Genomic DNA, 16,488 nt, shown 5'->3' with positions numbered 1-16,488 from the left:
TTAAATATAAAAAAAGCTCTGTGGAGGTATAATTTACATAAAATGCACCCATTTAAAATTTACAATCCAGTGGTTTTTAATATATTTACAGAGTTTATATATATTTTTAATATATTTGTGTATATATATATATTTATATATATATACAAATATATATAAATTTTATATTTATTTTATATTTAATATATATTTATATATTATATATAAATATATTTATATTTGCACAACCATTATCACAATTAATTTTAGAATATTTTTATCACCTTCCAAAAGAAACCTATACCCATTAGCAGTTACCTTCATTACTCTGCAAATCCCCCAGTCCTAGAGAATCACTGATATATCTCTCTATATAGATATGCCTATTCTAGAAATTGCATACAAATGGACTTATATAATTTGAGGGCTTTTGTGACTGAATTTTTTTACTGAACATTAGCTTTCAGGGTTTATCCATGTACTAATACTTCATTTCTTTTTATTGCCAAATGCTGTTTCATTGCATGATTATACCAAATTTTGTCTATTCATTCATCAGTTGAATGAATAGACATTTGGGCTGTTTCCACTTTTTTGGGCTAAAATAAATAGTGCTTGCTGCTCTGGTGAACACTGTGTACAAATTTTTATATGGCTGTATGTCTTCATTTCTCTTGGGCACATACCTAGTCCTGGATTTGCTGGGTCATATGGTAACTCTATGTTTAACAGTTTAAGGAAACTGCCAAACTGTTTTTCAAAGTGGCTGCACCAGTTTATGTTCCCATTTGCAAGGTATGAGGGTTGTTCTCTCACCATATCCTCACCAACACTAGCTAATGTGTTTTTTTTTTTTTCTTTTAGCCATCCCAGTGGGTATGAAGTAGTATTCCATTGTGGGTTTGATTTGCATTTTTCTAATGGCCAATAATATTGAGCACATTTTCATGTGCTTATTGGCCATTTGTATGTCTTTTTTGGAGAAATATCTGTTTAAATCCTTTGTCCAGTTTTTGATCATATTTGCCTTTTTATTGTTGAGTTATAAGAATTCTTTATATATTCTAGATACAAGGCTTTTTACAAGGCTTTTATATAGATGGCTATGAATGTTTTCTCTCATTCTGTGGCTTGTGTATTCATTTTCTCTTTTTTCTTCATTTTTTTGTGACTTTTATTTTTTAAATATTCTGTTCATTTTCTTGATGGTATCCTTGAAGCACAAAAGTTTTTAATTTTGATGATGTTCAGTTTATCTTTTTGTTTTGTCACGTATTTTGGGGTTTGTGTCTAAGAAACCACTGCCTAATCCAAGGTCATGGAGATTTACACCTACGTTTTTTTCCTAAAAGTTTTATAGTTTCAGCTTACATTTAGGTCTAGGATTCATTTTGAGTTAAATTTTATGTAGAATGTAAGGTAGGGATCTAATTTCATTCTTTTACATGTGGAGATCTAGTTGTTTTATTGCCATTGTTGAAAAAACTACCCTTTCCCAGTTGAATATCTTGGCATCCTCATCAAAAATCAATTGGTGACTGGGTTCAGTGGCTCATGCCAGCATTTTAGGAGGCTGAGGTGGAGGATTGCTTGAGCTTAGGAGTTTGAGACTGGCCCTGGCACCTTATCGCTACAAAAAATAATAAAAAATATTAGCCAGATATGGTGGCATGTACCTGTAGTCTTAGCTACTCAGGAGGCTGAAGCAGGAAGATCACTGGAGCCTGGGAGATCAAGGCTGCAGTTGCTATAGTCACTGCAATGTAGCCAGAGTAACAGAGCAAGACCCTGTCAAAAAAAAAAAAAAAAAAAAAAAAAGAAAGGAAAAAAATTGCTTGACCATAAAGATAAGTCACTTTTTTCTTGACACTCACTTGCATTCCGTTGATATCTATATGTCTCTTTTTAATGCCAGCAACACACATTTTTTTGATTACTGTAGTGTTGGATTAAGTTTTGAAATTGGATGTATGAGTTCTCCAACTTTGTTCTTTTCTTTTGTTTCCTTTTCTTTTTTTGAGACAGAGTTTCGCTCTTGTTGCCCAGGCTGTAGTGCAATGGCGGGATCTTGGCTCACTGGAACCTCTACCTCCCAAGTTCAAGCTATTCTCCTGCCTCAGCCTCCCAAGTACCTGGGATTACAGGCGTGCACTACCATGCCCGGCTAATTTTTATTTTCGGTAGAGATGGGGTTTCTCCATGTTAGTCAGGCTCGTCTCGAACTCCTGACCTCAGGTGATCTGCCCACCTTGGCCTCCCAAAGAGCTGGGATTACAGGTGTGAGCCACCACGCCTGGCTTTTTATTTTTTATTTTATTTTATTTTTAGAGGGAGCCTCACTCTGTCGCCCAAGCTGGAGTGCAGTGGCACAATCTTGGCTCATTGCAACCTCCGCCTCCCAGGTTCAAGCAATTCTTCTGCCTCAGCCTCCTAAATAGCTGGAATTACAGGCACATGACACTACACTCAGCTAATTTTTTTGTATTTTTAGTAGAGACAGAGTTTCACCATATTGGCCAAGCTGGTCTCGAACTCCTGACCTTGTGATCCACCTGCCTTGGCCTCCCAAAGGGCTGGGATTACAGGCGTGAGCCACTGCACCCTGCCTGTTCTTCTTTTTGAAAATTGTTTTGGTTGTTTTTGGTCTCTTACATTTCTATATGAATTTTGGGATGAGCATGTCAATTTCTGCTAAAAAACCAGTTTGGATTTGGATAGGAATTGTACTGACTTTGTAGATCTGAAAGGCCTGTTTTGTGTAGTTGTTCTGGGTGCCAAAATGGTATCTTGTGACTTTGCCTTTCTTGGTCTTTTCCCTGAAGACAGAACTATCCTTGGCCTTACTACTTAAAGAAAATGAGGAAATCTGTTCATCTAAATGTGAGCAATTGTGTTTTTTTTCTGCTTCAGTGTCCTTTATTTGTAAAATGGGTAATAAGTATGACCTATGTCATAAAGATGCTGTGAAGATTAAATGACAGAACCAGGCATGGTGGCTCATGCCTGTAATCCCAGCACTTTGGGAGGCCCAGGCCGGTGGATCACTTAAGGCCAGAAGTTTGAGACCAGCCTGGCCAACATGGCGAAACCCTGACTCTACTAAAAATACATAAAAATTAGCCAGGCGTGGTGGTGCATGCCTATAATCCCAGGTACTTGGGAGGCTGAGACATGAGAATTACTTGAACCCAGGAGGTGGAGGTTGCAGTGAGCCAAGATGGCACAACTGCACTTCAGCCTGGACAACAGAGTGAGATTATGTTACCCATAAGTAGTAACAACAGTTATATTCCCAGAGATCTTTGTATGTAGACAGACTTTCCAAATTCTTCCTGCATTGGTCTCATTTTCGACTACTCTCCCAGATATGACCTGGATGCCAAGAAAACCTGCATTTATTGCATTCTTAAAAACTCATATGCTTAAAACTATGTCGACAGATGTTTGTATAATAAAACATAGAAAAATAACAGGAATATTGAGCTGTGTGGCAAAAAGGATATTTTTCACTAAGAAAACCATAATTGAAAAAGTATAATTTCTTATTTTTTCTTTTTATATTTTTTTATTTTGAGACAGAGTCTTACTCTGTTTCCAGGCTGGAGTGCAGTGGCGTGATCTTGGCTCACTGCAGCCTCCACCTCCCAGGTTTAAGCGATTCTTTTGCCTTAGCCTCCCAAGTAGCTGGGACTGCAGGTACGTGTCACCACGCCCAGCTAATTTTTGTATTTATAGTAGAGACAGCGTTTCATCATGTTGGCCAAGATGGTCTCAATTTCTTGACCTCATGATCCGCTGGGATTATGGGTGTGAGCCACCACACCTGGCTAAAAAGTATAATTTCTAAGCTCCAAGGGAATGAGGGTGATTGCTGTTGGGGATAGGTTTTGTTTTGTTTTGAGACGGAGTCTCTGTCACCCAGGCTGGAGTGCAGTGGCACTATCTTGGCTCACTGCAACCTCCGACTCCCTGGTTCAAGCAATTCTTCTGCCTCAGTCTCCCAAGTAGCTGGGACTAGAGGCACATACTACCACGCCCAGCTAATTTTTGTAGTTTTAGTAGAGACGGGGTTTCACCATGTTGGCCAGGATGGTCTCGATCTCCTGACCTCATGATTTGCCTGCCTGGGCCTCCCAAAGTGCTGGAATTACAGGAATGAGCCACCACTCCTGGCCTGTTGGGGATACATTTTATAAAATCCTTAAGAAATTCTGTTTCTCGGTGTTGGTAGTTTTTCTTGACTGGGATGCTCATAACTGGCAGTCAATGGGGAGCTAACAGACAAAAGAGAACCTGGGAGAGCCTGCCAAGATGAAATGTCACATAGAGGGGATTATGTGTGTAGTTGTTTTATTGTGATCCGAATGCCCACACGTTCTCTAGCCTTTAGGGAGAGTCTCCTCCCTTTAACACCCAATTAAGTCTGTGCCTCAGTCCAGGTACCTCCCTAAGTATCTGAGAATTCCTAGGTGATACTTAGCCACAGAAATATTTCTAGCTTGCCACTTTTCACTCTGTTCTGACTTGTCACCTCTCATTCTCAAACATAGCTTTCGGCTTCTGCACCTCTGGTCAACCTAAAGAAGTTGTTGTTAATAGTTTATCACTGAAGAACCTTGTAAATATTATAATGGTAATGTAATATATTATAAATACAAACTGGAAATTTCTTAGTAAACTGTCGTTTTCTAACTTTGGACATTTTTTTTCTTACATTCACCTTTTCTTTGAAAGCAATTTTTTCTTTTACATTTACTTTTTGAGTTAATAACCACAAAATACAATCCAATCCAGTGGTGAGGGAATTGATTTCCTTAGCAGTATATTAACAAATAATACAATAGTTTCTGGTATTATAGCCCCAGATTTGAGGTGGATATTTATGGGCAATAAACTAATAAGTTTGTGTGTGTTCATGTGTGTGTGTGTATGTGTGTGTGTGTGCACGCTCGCGTGCGCACGCAACTAATCTCATGCTCATTTCTTTATTCTCCATGTAATACTATCAGCTGCTGTTGTTTTATCCATTCTCTTTGTTTCCGTCAAATGCACTCTATTCCACAAAACCTATCCAGACCCTCCCAACTAGATTTCAGATTATCTTCTTTGACCTTCTATATAAGCAGAGGTTTATAAATCTCTCACAGTACCTACTAGATGCCACTTGCATAGTAGTTACTTGTATTCTTGTATTATTTTCCTACTAGGGTAACCCCAAGCACTGTCTGTTGTTAGAGACCTTCACTTCCTAGTACAATTATTTTTACAAAGTGAGTGTTTAAATATTTCGTTAAATTAACTTCTTGCTCAAGATGGAAGGAACTTGGCCAGCTACCCCCACTTCAGTAGGTGGCAATTTTTGTTCTCTTATCTAGGGTTAGCTCATCAAGAACCTCTGACAGAAGCTTACGGTACCTGACTCTGTAATTAGGGTACTGGTTCGTGTATGTAGAAGTTACTGTTAACATCCTCTGACAGACAAGGAGATGAAGTTGTTGAAGCTACACTACTGACACATCAGTACAGATCAACAAAGAACAAATCAACCAGAACCTCCTCATAATGTTCCTCACGGTTCATAAGGAGCACTTATTTAAATATTTTTGTCTGAAGTTAATTTCTATCTAAAGCATCTTATTAAAATAGTAAATAAAAACCTGAAAAGTGCTTGGAAGGGGCCCCAAATGGAGTAACACTATATTGAATTTAATGCCATGTAGTTATCTAGCAAAATTCCAGTGGGAAAAATTACAGCTAACACATGTATGTAAATAGGTAACTATACTTGCTTCTGGGGTAGAGTGGGTTCTCTACAGTTTAGTATTGTCTTCAGTGTTCAGATTACCTGAACTCACCCGTTTTAATAGATAGTATTTAATAGAGCAGGGCAGTATGTTGGAGGAGTGCTTCTCAAATGGTCTGTGATGAAGACCAGTTTATTTTCTTTTGAACTTGGAATAGGACAATAATTTTGTAAAATGCAATAAAGATAAATAACTAGAAAAATGAAAATTTAAAAGACATACAAGATACAACTCCCAAATTTTCTATATTAGTTTAAATAGACATAAAGTTAACTCTGTCAAATTGCGGTTCTGTTTTTGTCCAAGGACCACACTTTGAGTAGCAGTGGTTTAGAGGGTGAACTATCCTGATAAGCTTATGCTAGGGCTCGGATTACTTGTACATGAAGTTGATTAAGAGATCTCTTTGATTAAAATGAACACTCAGGGCTAACCGGAGATGATTGTGTCATTCAAGAGGTGAGGCCAAAAATTTAGCTAGCCTTCATTCTGTGAGGTGAAAAGATTCTAACGGGAAGGAGGAGGATGTAATAAAATAGAAATGCCATCTCTAGAAATAATTTTCATGTGTAAGATTGATCGTAGATAGGAAAATGAAACACAATAAGCCTTTCAAAAAATAAGTCCTGAGACTTCAGGCAAAAGACAAATTTAATACCTGGTCAAGTCTGAGGCTGTGGAAGTAAAAATGGAGCAGCAGCAGAAGTATTCACTGAGCCTCTCTTACATACTAAATATGGTTCCCAACATTTTACATATGTAATCCCACTTAATCTTCATAACATCCCATGTGGTATTATTATTATTATTTGAGAAAGGGACTCATTTTGTCACCCAGGCTGGAGTGCAGTGATGTGAGCTCAGCTCACTACAACCTCTGCCTCCCAGGCTCAAGCCATCCTCCTGCCTCAGCCCCCCAAGTAGCTAGGACTACAAGCATGAGCCACTGCGCCCAGCTAATTTTTGTATTTTGTTTTTGTAGAGACGGGGTTTTTCCGTGTTTCACAGGCTGGTCCCAAAATTACTAGGCTTAAGCAGTCTGCCCAACTTGGGCCTCTCGAAATTCCAAGATTACAGGCATGAGCAATTGCACCTGCCTGGTAGTAGGATTAACCTCAGTTTTCAGATGAGGAAGTAGGTTTCAAGAGGTTGAGTAATTTGCCCCAAGGTCTCATGACTTTCAGATGAGTGATGTATGCAACCCCAACCCAGATTAACTAGGTTCTGAAATGAGTGTCTAAATAAAGTGATTTTGGCAAACCTTGCTTAGCATTTGGATAGTGGACTTGAGAGTTACCACTATCCTTTAATACCAAATAGCCCACTAACTGCTTTTTGAGTTTTAGAGATTTGACTTTGAATTGAAGAGATGGAACGGCTTTAGGAGTCAATGAATTCTGTGGATTATTGGCTTGGCTGGAGCAACATAACCCTGTAAAGTGGATTAATCCTCACGTCAATCTTAACTCTAGGTCTAGGATGGTTAACCTAAGGTAGGTGGATCTTAATTAACACTTTGTGTGTTTTGTTTTTTTTGTTTTCTGAGACAGTGTCTCAGTCTGTCACCCAGGCTGGAGTGCAGTAGTATGCTCACAGCTCACTGCAGCCTTGACCTCCCAGGTTCAAGCAGTTCTCCTGCCTCAGCCTCTGGAGTAGCTGGAACTACAAGGCACACACCACCGCACCTGGCTATTTTTTTTTTTTCCGGAGATAGAGTGTCTCTGCTCTGTCACTCAGGTTGGGGTGCAGTGGCACAATCTTGGCTCACTGCTACCTCTGCCTTCTGGGTTCACGCAGTTCTCATGCCTCAGCCTCCTGAGTAGCAGGGATTATAGGTGCATGCCATTTTACTCAGCTAATTTTTGTATTTTTTGTAGAGATGGGATTTTGCCATGTTGGCCAGGCTGTCTCGAACTTTTGACCTCAGGTAATCTGCCTGCCTTGGCCTCCCAAAGTGCTGGGATTGCAGACATGAGCCTCTGTGCTTGGCCTGTGGTTTTGATTTTATTTTTAGAGACAGGGTCTCACTATGTTGCCTGGGCAGGTCTCGAACTCCTGGATGTAAGCAGCCCTCCCACCTCAGCCTCCTAAAGTGTTGGGATTACAGGCGTGAGCCACTGTACCTGGCCAGATCTTAACGCTCTGTAAGGGATCTTTGATAATTTACTTCTAGTCATGTAGTTTCTCTGAACTATGCTTAGGTTTTTAAGGTCCTGTGTCTACCTTGTGTATGATGAAGTATTTCCTCTAGCTTGCTTTGAGTCCTGTTATTGCCATGCCTTTCAAAATGAGCCAACCCTCTAGTAGAGCAATTATATGGGAATTTTTTTTTGCCTTTTTTTTTTTTATGAAAAACAAAAAAGAAATAGGATAGAGTATGTGATTAGTCAGTCATACATGCTATTTTTTCCCACACCAAGACTTACACCAAGAACTTATACTAATTGTTCTAAAGAACTGCATACTCCACCACACTATTGGCACTCTATAGATGTCAAATAATATTATTCCTTGGGGAGCAGGAGAGGTCTTTTGTTAAAATGAAGTGCAATGTTCATTGCCACTTGAGATTTATATTCCCTAATAAATGGCCCAAATTTTGAAGTTGGCTTTTGTCATACATTCATAGTCAGCCCTGTGACACATTCATAGTCATCCCTGTCACCTGTATCTTCTTTTGAAAGAATTGAAGAATTGTCTATTTTTCTTTTTCATTTTTTGAGACGGAGTCTCACTCTGTCGCCAGGCTGGAGTGCAGTGGCATGATCTTGGCTTGCTGCAACCTCCGCCTCCTGGGTTCAAGCAATTCTCACGCCTCAGCCTCCTGAGTAGCTGGGACTACAGGTGTGTGCACCACTATGCCTAGCTAATTTTTGTATTTTTAGTAGAAACGGGGTTTCACCATGTTGGCTAGGATGGTCTCGATCTCCTGACCTTGTGATCCGCCTGCCTCGGCCTCCGATAGTGCTGGGATTATAGGCGTGAGCTACCGCACCAGGCCTAAAAATCATTTTTAACTTATTAAAAGTCAATATAATATTATTACTTTTTTCCTCTTTCTTTGTTTTAGTGGCGAGGGTGATGCATAAGACATTTTGGGTTGTGTTAGCTAAAAATAGCCCCAAAAGCTTTTTTTTCCTCCCGGAAGAACAAGACGATTTTCCAGAAAAAAAAAAAAAAAAAAAAAAAAAAACAGCTAAAATCGTTCTTTCACCTGGCGGAAATGGATGTGAGTCTCTCTGTGCAGGGAACTATACTGTCCCTCATTTCTGATGTGAACACATTTATGCCACTGCAGGGCTGCAGACAGATTACTACTTTTGAACCAAGGACGACTGTCTGGGCTGACCTGTCAGCACCAGTAATTAATGAATGGTGGTGAGCTCAGGTTCAAAAAATACCAAGAGAGCTATTTCTTTCAACAGTAAATAAAAATGAAAAGGCTCCCATTTTATATTAATTGGATATTATTGTTTTTCTAGTTTGTCTGTAAGCATACATACGGATTTTTGAGATAACTATTTCCCTTTTATATAAGTCTAAGAATTTTGTGCAGGTTTAATTTTGAGATAAATTCTGGGGATATGTGGAAAGTTGTGCTGTTTACGAAAAGCAGGGAATTGAAACAGGTGGCACAGAACTTGCAATGCTACCATGCTTTCTTTCCCTTTCTTGATCACCCTCCCAGTGGCTGAGGACAAGAAAGTGAAGACTGCATCATACCCTTCATTAGAGGCTGAGCTACCTGACCGTACATTCAGGGAACTCTGACTTACTGAAGGGAAACTACTAACAGCCACTTCTCTTTCCTTCTGTTTCTTAGAACTACAGTGGTAAAGATTTATCAGAGAGATCTTCAGTAAAGTATGCTTTTTAGGCCAAGTGTGGTAGCTCATGGCTGTAATCTCAATACTTTGGGAGGCTGAGGCAGGACGATTGCTTGAGCCCAGGAGTTTGAGACCATCCTGGGCAATGTAAGCGGGACCTCCTCTCTCCAAAAAAATTTTTTTTAATTAGCTGGGTGTGGTGGCATGCACCCAAAGTACTGACTACTTGGGAGACTGAGTTGGAAAGATTACTTGAGCCCAGGAGTTTGAGGTTGCAGTCAGTGAGCTATAATCATGCCACCGTACTCCAGGCTGGGAGACACAGTGAGACCATCTCAAAAAAATAAAAAAGGCTTTTTGGTCATTTCATTAACATATATGTATCTATTTAAATAGAATGTAAATTTCCATTTTAACAATACTGGCTTAAATAACTGTTTTGTATATTTTGTGATTCCAGCTTACTTTGCACCCTTGATTTAGCATAGGAAGGGAAACAACCCATGTTTATTTGGATTATAAAAGTACAGTCACTGTGATAATCTGGATTGTTTTCTGCTTTATCTAGGCAATTAAATCAGAATTGTATATTTGTCCATGGGTGATATTTGATGGTGATATGCCATTACTATAACAACAGGCTGCATTCTTGGTTGGTACTAATTGCCTCCAGAATTAAGAGGACATGGAGGTTTTTTTGTTAACAAGACATAGTGTTTGTAGAAAATGCAAAAAGGGCTGTATCAGAGCTACTTTATTCAGAAACAGCAGCTCACTGACTGCAGTGACTGTAAAAGATGAGACTCCTGGAGTTTACCCGTGCTCTGTGATTGCTGACAAATGCTATGCTGTTACTTGGCTTCTGGGAGATGGGAAAGGTAGAGTGGGCTTTGGCCTTGGAGTGCTTCTATGGAAAATATAACAGCATGAACACCAGCTTTTATACTGTACTTTTTCATTCAACTACCGAATGATTCACTTTAATTACCTTCTAGATGTAGCCAAAACAAGAGAGTGAGGGGCTTCAATGCATGCTAATGGTAGTACCATATTCCTTTTAAGGAAGGATAAAATAAGTTTCTTAGCCTTTAATTTTTAGGCAGCCTTGCTGTATTTTGTATTAGGTGGATGAGTCATCTTTTTATATGTAAATCACTTTTATTTTGAAATCACAATACTCTAATATAAATTCCCTAAAAAAATACAGCTTATATAAATGTTTATATAATCCTTAACTACTGGGCAGAGGGCTCCATTTCACTTTTCCAAATCATGGTTTGGGTTTTTCTCCCCCAAAACAAAAATGTCCATTTAAGATAGACTGTCTCGGTTGGACACAGTGGCTCATGCCTGTAATCCCAGCACTTTGGGAGGCTGAGGCGGTTGAATCACCTGAGGTCAGGAGTTTGAGACCAGCCTGGCCAACATGATAAAACCCCATCTCTACTAAAAAACATACAAAAATTGGCTGGATGTGGTGGCAGGTGCCTGTAATCCTAGCTACTTGGGAAGCTGAGGCAGGAGAAATGCTTAAACCTGTGAGTCGGAGGTTGCAGTGAACCGAGATGGCACCACTGCACTCCAGCCTGGGCAAGCAACAGAGCAAGACTCCGTCTCAAAAAAAAAAAGAAAAGAAAGGAAATCTCAAGTTTATGGTGAACTTTACTGTAGAGTCAAGGCATGTAACACTTAGCAGACCTGTGAGCTGACACTGGTAGCTGTTGTTTATATAATGAGACTTCCCCTTTTGGAAATGCTTTATAATGAGCGACATTTGTCCTATAGGATGTGTGCCGAGCCAAGCAGTTTGTTCTCTAAACACAGTTCTATGTTTATTCAACTGATGTCATCAACTAAAAATGAATTTCTAGGCCAATATTCTATCATATTCTTCAGCCAGGTGATCACACATTACAATCTGGCCCTGTTTCACCTCCTCTCCCACTCCCCTCAGGCTGTACCGTAGCTGTACAGAGAGCCTGACCCCATTGTTCCTGAAACCCAAGCATTCTCACATCTCAGCAACTTTGTACACACCATTTCTTTGCTCACCTGGAGTGCTGTCCCTCCCTGACTCTACCCAAACCTGTTTGCCTGATGAGAGCTTGGCTCAGTTGAGCTCTAGGGTTACCTGTTTGGTGAAGCCTTCCCTGACTCACTATCTTCCCTTCACTCACTATCCACCCTTCATGTTGAAGACGTGGGGCATTTCCATGTTGAGCGCATATGTCTGCTCTTCACCACTGCAGAATAAGTGCTTTTTCTCTTTTATATTCTCAATACCTAGTTCAGTACTTGGTTGGCTGAGTGAATAAAGAGGCAGCCTGTGTTACGTTTACTCTTTTTTATTCCTTTATACTATTAAAAGAGGGAGGAGGTGAAGAGCCGGTGTTATTTGAAAATACTGTGAACACAATGGCTGTGTATTAAAATGCATTCTGAAATCATGAATGAGTGCCAACCTCACACAATATTGTGAAGAAGGTGATTCCCCAGGCTTCACTTATAAGGTTGAATTCATGTATTTCACTGGGGACTAAAACCTTAAAGAAAGAGAAATGGAGGCAGGGCGCGGTGGCTCATACCTGTAGTCCCAGCACTTTGGGAGGCTGAGGCAGGTGGATCACCTGAGGTCAGGAGTTTGAGACAAGCCTGGCCAACATGGTGAAACCCCATCTCTACTAACAATACAAAAAATTAGCTGGGTATGGTGGTAGGTACCTGTAATCCCAACTACTCGGGAGGCTGAGGCAGGAGAATCACTTGGACCCAGGAGGCGGAGATTGCAATGAGCAGAAATTGCACCACTATACTCCAGCCTGGACAACAAGGGCAAAGCTCCATTGTGGAATTTCTAGGAGCCATGAAAACAACCACCCCCGCCCCGGCCATATGTGCAGGTATCCCTGCATAATGACACCAAAAGGCCAAAAGATTTGTTGAGAATAACAAAAACCACACTGTAAAGAATTATTGGTCTACATAGCTTACTCTGAATATTTGTATAACTTAAACTGTAGAGTATACAGGATAGGCTTGGATGTTATTTTCAGTGGACAAGGAAACTATGTTTCTACATTGGTTTTGAGTATAGAACAAGATTTGAAGAGTTAAATTATCTGCTGGGGCAGTTTTATAGTAAAATTTCAAAAGATACAGAAATGATGAGTTCTGTAAAAAATGGAAACAACAGAATGAGGAGGAAACAAATTAGGGATGAAAACAAGGTTGAAGGATTTTTATGGGAAGCCTTGTTAGGTGCTACTGGCATCAATAAGAAACTGTCCTAAGTAGCTTAATGAGCTGCTTTAAGAGGCTGTTCTTCCCTGATGCACTGTCTGTTGCTGTCTTAGGACGGTAAAGCTGGCTTTGACGCTTGTACAAAAAAAACTGTACTCTAAGTCAAAGGCAGAAACTTAGTTTTTAAAAAATTGAGATATAATTCAAATGTCATAAAATTCACCCTTTTAAAGTGTACTGTTTGGTGTTATTTATATATTCACAAGATTGTGTAACCATTACCACTATCTAATTCCGGAACATTTTTATCACCCCCAAAAGAAACCCTGTACTCATTAGCAATCACTTCTCATTCCTGCCTCCCCGAATCTTTGGCAACCTCTAATGTTTTCCGTCTTTATGGGTTCACCTATTCTGGACATTTTGTTAGAATTATATAGTGTGTTGTCTTTTGTATCTGGCTTCTTTCACTTAGCCTGATGTTTTCAAGGTTCATCCATGTAGGAGCATGTATCGGTACTTCATCTCTTTTCAAGGCTGAATTGAGAAATGCAGCTCTTGATCAAAAATCAGTTGAGCAAAAGACATTTTGCTACTTCTTGCTATGGGAAATTTTATGGAGTGAAATGAATGCCATCATAGACTAGGTTATGAAGTTTGAAGTTTGATCACACAGAAAGACCTCAGGAATGCTACTGTAGATGTAGTTAGGTTTATTCACTTGGAGAAGCAAGGGAGACAGCACAGCAGGGGAACTGTGGACATCTCAGAAGCATAAAGGTCTGTTTGTAAGGTTTGGATTTATGCTGAATGATTCTAAAGAAGGACTAGGAAGAGAGGATCAACATTGGATTGGGTGGCATCATGAAGCAGGGGCAGTTTAGTAATTGGATATCTTAACAGTCTCTGTTCAGGATGGGGAAGGAATGAAGAGGGGCTGGGGAAGTCATTGGCAAGAAAGGAGTAATCACAAAAGGAGCGATTTTGCAGCTCTGGTGTGGCCTTGGCAGAAACATTTTGTTGGCTGTGCCACTGGCCTTGTCTGTGCATGTAAGAGACTTTGCAGAACTGATTTGCACCCTCTCACATGAGAGGGATATACTCTAGTTCTAAGATTAAGGAGCCAGTAGACTTGACAAGGCTAGGCAAATAAAACACAGTCAAACTACTAAACTGAACTGACTGTTCACCCCTTGAAAGTGGTATCCACAAAATCAATGCAAAAATCACAAGCATTCCTATACACCAATAACAGACTTAAAGAGAGCCAAATCAAGAATGAACTGCCATTCACAATTGCTACAAAGAGAATAAAATACTTAGGAATACAACTAACAAAGAACATAAAGGACCTCTTCAAGGAGAACTACAAACCACTGCTCAACGAAATAAGACAGGACACAAACCGATAGAGAAACATTCCACATTCATGTTTAGGAAGAATCAGTATCGTGAAAATGGCCATACTGCCCACAGTAATTTATAGATTCAACACTATCCTCATCAAGCTACCAATGACCTTCTTCACAGAACTGGAAAAAACCACCTTAAACTTCATATGGAACCAAAAGAGAGCCCGCATAGCCAAGTCAGTTCCAAGCAAAAAGAACAAAGCTGGAGGTATCACACTACCAGACTTCAAACTATACTACAAGGCTACAGTAATCAAAACAGCATGGTACTGGTACCAAAACAGAGATATAGACCAATGGAACAGAACAGAGGTCTCAGAGGCAACGCCAAACATCTACAACCATACGATCTTTGACAAACCTGACAAAAACAAGCAATGGGGAAAGGATTCCCTGTTTAATAAATGGTGTTGGGAAAACTGGCTAGCCATGTGCAGAAGCAGAAACGGGACCCCTTCCTGACACCTTACACTAAAATTAACTCCAGATGGATTAAAGATTTAAACATAAGACCTAACACCATAACAACCCTAGAAGAAAATCTAGGCAAAACCAGTCAGGACATAGGCATAGGCGAAGACTTCATGACCAAAACACCAAAAGCATTGGCAACAAAAGCCAAAATTGTCAAATGGGATCTAATTAAACTCCAGAGATTCTGCACAGCAAAAGAAACAATCATTAGAGTGAGCCGGCACAACAGAATATGAAAAAATTTTTGCAATCTACCCATCTGACAAAGGACTTATATCCAGAATCTACAAAGAACTAAAACAGATTTACAAGAAAAAAACAAACAAACCCATTCAAAAGTGGCTGAAGGATATGAACAGACACTTCTTAAAAGAAGACATATATGAGGCCAACAAACATATGAAAAATGCTCATCATCACTGGTCATTAGAGAAATGAAAATCAAAACTTCATTGAGATACCATCTCACGCCAATTAGAATGGCAATCATTAAAAAATCTGGAGACAACAGATGCTGGAGAGGATGTGGAAGAAATAAGAACACCTTTACACTGTTGGTGGGAGTGTAAATCAGTTCAACCATTGTGGAAGACAGTGTGGCAATTCCTCAAGGACCTAGAAATAGAAATTCCATTTGGCCAAGCAATCCTATTACTGGGTATATATCCAAAGGATTATAAATCATTCTATTATAAGGACACATGCACATGAATGTTCATTGAAGCACAGTTTACAATAGCAAAGACCTGGAACCAACCCAAATGCCCATCAATGATAGACTGGACAAGGAAAATGTGGCACATATACACCATGGAATACTATGCAGCCATAAAAAACGATGAGTTCGTGTCCTTTGTAGGGACATGGATGAACCTGGAAACCATCATTCTCAGCAAACTGACACAAGAACAGACAAACACTGCATGTTCTCACTCATAGGTGGGTGTTGAACAATGAGAACACGTGGACACAGGGAGGGGACCATCATACACTGAGGTCTTTTGGGGGGGAACTAGGGGAGGGGCAGTGGGGGGTGGGGAGTTGGGATAACATGGGGAGAAATGCCAGATATAGGTGATGGGGATGAAGGCAGAAAACCACATTGCCATGTATGTACCTATGTAACAATCCTGCATGTTCTTCACATGTACTCCAGAACCTAAAACGCAATTAAAAAAAAAAAAAAAAAATATATATATATATATATATATATATATATAAAGAAAGTGGTACCTGTTCACATAAAATCTCTTTAATGGGAACAGTCATTTTATTTTATGTAATGAAGTGCTACCTGATTAAAAAAATTCTTTAATGATCTTCTGGCACAATATGAATTATGAATTAGAAGAAGGCAAGGAGTAGGTCTTTTTAACCAGTTAATTAATTAAGCACCCTTTATTGCCTGCTATGTGATGACCTTCATGTTAGGTATTTTGTATGTATTGTATATATTTTCTCTTGTGGGTTTCAATACTAATAAATAATTAATTCCTTTTCATTCAGCCAAAAGAATATGTGTAAATATGCCTGTTTGCCAATAGTCACTCATTTACAATGTCACTATAGTTATAGCTAGGTTCTAGGAATTAATAAGACATGTTCCCTGCCCAATAGATTATAATAGTTTTATTCAACAGAACTTACTTTCTTCCTCCTCCTCCTCCTCCTCCTCCTCTTCCCCCTCCTCCCCCTCCTCCTCCCCCCTCCATCCTCCTCCATCCTCCATCCTCCTCCTCCTCCTCCTCCTCT

At 39.6% G+C, this 16,488-nt stretch overlaps 1 protein-coding gene across 3 annotated transcripts in view; it reads left to right on the top strand.

Moving 5' to 3' along the window:
* The window catches only part of GREB1L (GREB1 like retinoic acid receptor coactivator), a 316,301-nt gene that overhangs the window by 50,721 nt on the left and 249,092 nt on the right, over positions 1-16,488 (top strand). The window lies entirely within an intron of this gene.

This window comes from Sapajus apella, unplaced genomic scaffold (genome assembly GCF_009761245.1).
Source record: "Sapajus apella isolate SASKATOON/1434 unplaced genomic scaffold, GSC_monkey_1.0 scaffold29, whole genome shotgun sequence".
Classification (NCBI taxonomy): Eukaryota; Metazoa; Chordata; class Mammalia; order Primates; family Cebidae; genus Sapajus; species Sapajus apella.
This window is presented reverse-complemented; position numbering and strand designations above follow the sequence as displayed.